This window comes from Notechis scutatus, chromosome 1 (genome assembly GCF_049901735.1).
Source record: "Notechis scutatus isolate UNSWTSFEM ecotype Mainland chromosome 1, rNotScu1.2, whole genome shotgun sequence".
NCBI lineage: Eukaryota > Metazoa > Chordata > Lepidosauria > Squamata > Elapidae > Notechis > Notechis scutatus.
The window spans coordinates 170,537,638-170,543,494 of NC_142009.1; the positions used below are offsets into that span (position 1 = coordinate 170,537,638).

Consider the following 5,857-nt stretch of genomic DNA (forward strand, 5'->3'; position numbering starts at 1 on the left):
AAATTAGTAACTTGTTATGGGGTATAACACTTCACCATTATTAAAGCTGGTTTTTACAGAAGCTGAGCCTGTTTGATGGGTTTCAGTGTTCATGATTGCCCTGCTTGTCAGGCTACAGAACTTTTCCCATTCAATCAACTAGAATGAACTTCTGGAAATGTATCAAACATATCAAAAAGGAATCCTTTATTGAGATGAGACAATTCATGTAGGGGTTAAAAGCAGCATCTAAAGTCTCTCAGGCATGCAGAGATAGATAAGGGAATTTAAAACCCCTCCCCTTATCTTGATGGAATCCCACAGCTACTCGACCCCTCAGGCCAGTCTCCTTTCCTCAAGGGCTGGATGTTCCAGGTTTCCCACCTGCTGGGTGGTCTGGCTTTCTGGCAGGGGTTTTCGAATGGCATTCTGCTGCGTGGTGTCCCTCCTTTCCACACTTAAAGCAACCAGACATTCTTGGAGTTTTGGTGGTTTGGAGTTTGAAAATTTCCCATTTGCCCCAGGGGTGGGGATCTTTTCCAAAACTTGCCACTGTGGTACCGGTTATGAGTCATGTCAATCTCCGCCTCCTCTGCCATCATGTACCATTCATGCAGGAGGTTTGGGGCCCCACGGGCCAGGCAGGCAGCGTATAGGTCATCATTTAGTCCATCTTTGAACCAACAGACTAGGATATCCTCTGGCCAGTCGACTCGGCCAGCCAGGTCACAAAATTCCTCGGTGTATTCAGCTACTGGGCGACGGGCTTGCTTTATGACTCTGATGCAGTCTTGGGCTTTTCTATCAGCGAATGGGTCTTTGAAGCAGTGGCGTAGGGCCATCATGAAGTGGTCGAGGTTCCTTAATTCTGGGGCATTGATGTTGTGGAGCGTCACCATTCATCTGACTGCTGCTTCTTCCAGGGCCAGGGTGACAACTCGTACTCAGGATCTCTGGGTTTGAAAATTCTGCCCATATTCTTGCATGTAGGTGAGGACTTGTGCCAGGAAAAATCCCAGTTTCTGGAGATCCCCATTGAATTTTACTCCCATGGGTGGGACCTTCCTTTGCAGTTTTATGTCTCTGTGTTGGCCAGGGTTAATCCCCTGTCCTGGTATGGCTACTGGTTCTTCAAAATGTCCCGCTGCCCACTCAATCTCCGCTGGATCTGGGGTGGCGGCTCAGGTTCTCTCATTTTCTGGTTCCCTCACTCTCCTGTGTTGGTGTCCTGGTGCATCCCTCACCTCGAGGTTCTCCAGGGCTTTCCTCACGAGGCGATTTATATACCGTCTCAGTCAGTTGTCGGCCGGTGACTCCTCACCCCATCCTTCCTGATCCGATAGGGCCTCCAGCTCCAATTTCCGATTGCGGGTTTACGATTGCCCCGGGTGAGGGTTATTCCCCTGGTTCATCCATCCCAGCTGTCTCTCTTTCCTACTCCTATAGACCACTGGAGATTTGTGGAGGTTTCATAGGCAGCTTCGCTATCTTCAATGGGGTGCACCAAGTCAGTATCTGGCTGGGTAACTGTCGTTTCTCCCCAGCATTCAGCTTCCCCTGGGTCCTTTTTGTACTCAGACATTTTCCTTTCTTGCAGGGTCCCCTCGGTAGAGTGAAGGGTTTTTTTAAAAAAAAATTTCCTCTCCGGGCTGACCTCTATTGCAGATGCTGCTTTATGTCAGGCTACAGAACTTTTCCCATTCAATCAACTAGAATGAACTTCACCTCAGTGAAGTGTATCAAAACGTATCAAAAAGGAATCCTTTATTGAGATGAGACAATTCATGTAGGAGTTAAAAGCAGCATCTAAAGTCTCTCAGGCATGCAGAGATAGATAAGGGAGTTTAAAACCCTTCCCCTTATCTTGATGTGTATTTAGTAAAACAAAGAGCCAACATGTAAATTCCTCACCCACCCTTTTTTAGAATGATCTTTTTCAGAGTTTCCCAGGACACATCTCACTGTGGAATTTTTATGGTCTCTTCATTTCCTGGCTGTCTCTCTCAGAGGTGATAGGTTCCGGCCATCTGGATTTCATCTCTCCATTGTATCATGTGTAGGGTATACAAATTTGATATAAGATTAAATATATTCAGGTTACATCAAAAAAAGATTTCTTTATCAGTCTCCCCCCCCCCCCTTTTTCTTCTTCCATTGAAGAAATGACAGATACACGGATCTGACATCCTGCTTTTGTTCTTGCCTGGGTCTTTTGTCTTTCCTATCATGGTGGTTAATTCTGCCAGGAATCAGTAAAAGGGGACCTCCAGGTGTGTTACCTTAATAATGGCTGTACTTTAGTGTTGATTTTTGTTGTCTGGCTTGTTTGCCTGGGGGTTTCTTAAAGGCAGAAGGGCTGAGATTTCTGGTGTGAGGTTTTGGGTCCTTGGGGGAACAATCCAGAGTTTTTATTGCAGTGGCTTTGTCTGGGGATTCAGTAAAAAACTGGTTTTTATCTGTAGTATTTTGGGGGGGGCTGGGAGGTATGCTCTCAAAGTTATCTACACATTAACAATGATCAAATACTAATAATATTTGCTTATCCTTTTTACTGGACTTTCCTTATATAATTGGTGTTTTCTTTTATACTTTTACATTTCTAACTTCTGTTTCTAGCCAGTGATAAAAGAAATCCCATGTTAAAAAGTATTCTAAGCCTTCTCCTTGATTGTAAATTCTTTAAATTTAAATTTCTGCACATTCTAATATTTTTTATTCATTTTCATATCTTTGTTTTTCCATTGTTGTGCAAACACAATTCTAGCAGCTGTTAACATGTGTAAAATTAAATATGTATTCTACCCAACAAAATATTTCTGGTTTTAAATCCATATGTTGCTTTACCATTGTTTTAACCATGACACCACTAACAGGATTTGAATTTGAGCTTGTATTCTGATTGGTTGTCAGACTCCCACGGGGCCATGCAGGAGCAACTCTGCAGGCTGTCCTGAGTCCCAGACTTGGTTGAACCTTGCTGGATGATGATGTAATGAAAGGGCTTTGGGCAATTCCTATTATAGCTCTCCCTGGAGTAGAACTTTGTTATGTAAAATAGACTGGCCTAGGCCAGAGTAATGGCCCATTAGCAAAGGTGGGGGGCTGAGTTTCTGCCTCTCTTGAGTTTCTACTTTTCTTTTTAGGGGAAATATTCTGCCTTTTTAATATATCCTAAAATATTTCATTTTCCTAGGAGAGGAGTGGGTTTTAACTTCCAACAATGAAAAACTGTATCTTTCTTGTTTGTTGGACCCCATGCGGTTAAGACTGTACATTGTTGGGTGAAAAAAGTGATCCCTTATGTTACCTTAGTCCTCAGCTTACAGCCACAATCAAGTCCAATCAAAGCACAATATATTTTTATGTCTTTTGCAGTAGTAGCTGATAGGCAAGGATGAAAAGACAACAGAGTTTGATCACTTTCTTTGGCAAGAAACCAAGAATGGAACAATCAGAATCAGACACAACAGATCCACAACCATCAGGGTCACAAACAGCACTGCCACCAACTGAATGTGGAGAAAGCAACAAGTCAATCTCTGAAACTGAAAGCCTTCCTGATCTTCCGGACTACTGGACATTGCAGCAATATAGAAGTTTGCAAGAGAAGTATGAGGGACCAGAAATTTCAAAGAAAAAATTAGGTTGTAAGTACTGCGCAAAACATGACTTTGCAATACAGAAAGGTGTTCAAGTGTCCAAGGAGTGGAAACATGACAAGATTGAGGCATCAGGAAAAACTAAAGAAGTTCAGCAAGCTTCTCTGAGGAAAAAAATGAAAGAACATTTTACATCTAAAGCTCACGCAATTTGCAGTGATAACTTAAAACAAGGGGAGCAGGATGCTATAATGAAATCAGTAGATAAGATGTCTGACAAATATTTAGCTACTTACTTGTACAGTATTTTTGATAGTTTACAGTCTGGCACAAAGATGTAAACCATTTTCAGACATAGAAGGATAGGTAGAATTGCAAACTGTTATGGGTGTAGATCTTGGAGTAGGATTGCATTCATGGCCAACTGCAGTGAAAATAGCTGATTTCATTGCAAAAGAAATTAAAACCAAAATGTTTAATAGCATTATGGAACAGAACCTGAAAATATGTTTAATTATTGATGAAGCCTCAACGCTATCATGTAAACCAGTTGTGATAGTTTTCGTAAAAGTTGAGGATTCAGATAACCCATCAACAATTTTTGTTGAGCTTGTTGAATTGGAAAAAACAAGATACAGAAACAATATGTTCTTCAGTGTTGGAAAGTTTACATAATGTTGGGTTTACTTACAGCCTATCTGCAAAAAAAATTAATTGCATTTTGCTCTGATGGTGCCAGCGTTATGCTTGGAAGAAAATCTGAAGTGAGCACAAGAATAGCAAAAAACTTCCCTAATTTCCCTATGGCACTGCTTAAACCATCACCTCCAACTTGTTTTAGATGATTCCATAAAGGACATTAAGCAACTAAATCATTTCAAAATATTTCTTGACAAGATACACAGTATTTTCCAGAAATCCTGTAAGAACCAAAATGAACTGTTTGAAATATCCGAACAACTTGGAATTGAAATTGTAAAGATTGTTGAGTTTTGGGACCAAGATGGGCTGCCTATAGTTTAAGGTCAACCCAAGCTATGTGGCATGCTTATCCAGTGCTACATCAGTACTTTCATGCAAATGAAAAATACTCCAGTATGGCTGTCCATCTTGAAAACATATATTTTTTAAATGATTTGGCATTGATGATCGATATTCTCAATGAAATATCTCTTCTGTCAAATGCACTGCGAGGAAGAAATACCGACATCATAAAGGCCGAAAAACTTGTGCTGAGATCAATTAAAACATTTGAAGTGCTCAGACAGAGAAAGGGTCCCTACGAAAATAAGGTTGATGGATTAATTACTTCAGAAACCTTCAAAAATATAACATTTGTACAAAATAATCGATTTGTTAGACTTCCTCGGGAAAGACTTTTGGAAAGCATCATAATAAACTTGAAGAAAAGACTAACGGATTGTCAACATTTAAAAACAGATAGCCAATTGCAAGACATCACAAATAAATTATAATTTCTCCATTTTTTTGGAGCCAGATTACTGGAAAATTGAAGAAGTCGTAGTTCCATGGCTAGAAGCTGAAGAACAATTGCTTACCTTTAATGAAATCTTTAATTATGAAATTAATATAAATGATTATAGAGATTTCATAGAAAATGTTTTAAAAGATTCGAAGAACTATGCAATTCCTGAGAGTATTAAAAAAGCTAAAGATATTGTTAGAACAATTGCTGTAAGTTCAGCAGAAGCGGAAAGGGGTTTCTCAAAAATGAACCTCATATGTTCAGAACAGAGAAGTCTCCTGTTTCTAACTAAACCAATCTGATAACCATTAGTGTGATTGGCCTACCTCTAAAAGAATGGGACCCTCTTCCTACTGTCAAAAAATGGTTATGAGCACACCATCACACAGTCGATGATCCGAGGGTGAAAACTAAGAAAAGTGCAAGCAAGGAGGGCGTCAATGAAAGAACATTGTGGAAACATCTCAAATAACACTTTTATGTAAGTACTTATCTGTACCTCCTTCATAGTTTGCGTGTGCTTTATTCTTGTTTAAGCAGTAAGTGTGTGAAATTAAAAACTTAAGAAAATACCTTCTTTCTGCAGGTCATTCATTAGGTCAAAGAAATCTGAGACATTGAAGATACAGAGCACTGTTATCGTTCTTATGTAAGTACTTGTCTGTACCTCCTTCATAATTTGTGTGTGCTTGTTTTTGTTCTGTATTTGCATTCTTGTAAACCTGCGTTCGGATTGGCTGAGACGCACAGCAACCTGATTGGTCGAGTGTGCGGCACTGATTGGCCGTTACGA

The 5,857-nt window shown here is 40.2% G+C and overlaps 1 pseudogene; it reads left to right on the top strand.

The window, feature by feature from the left end:
- The first annotated feature begins 3,373 nt into the window (after positions 1 to 3,373).
- Positions 3,374 to 5,536, top strand: LOC148133095 (E3 SUMO-protein ligase KIAA1586 pseudogene; annotated as a pseudogene).
- Positions 5,537 to 5,857: the final 321 nt, after the last annotated feature.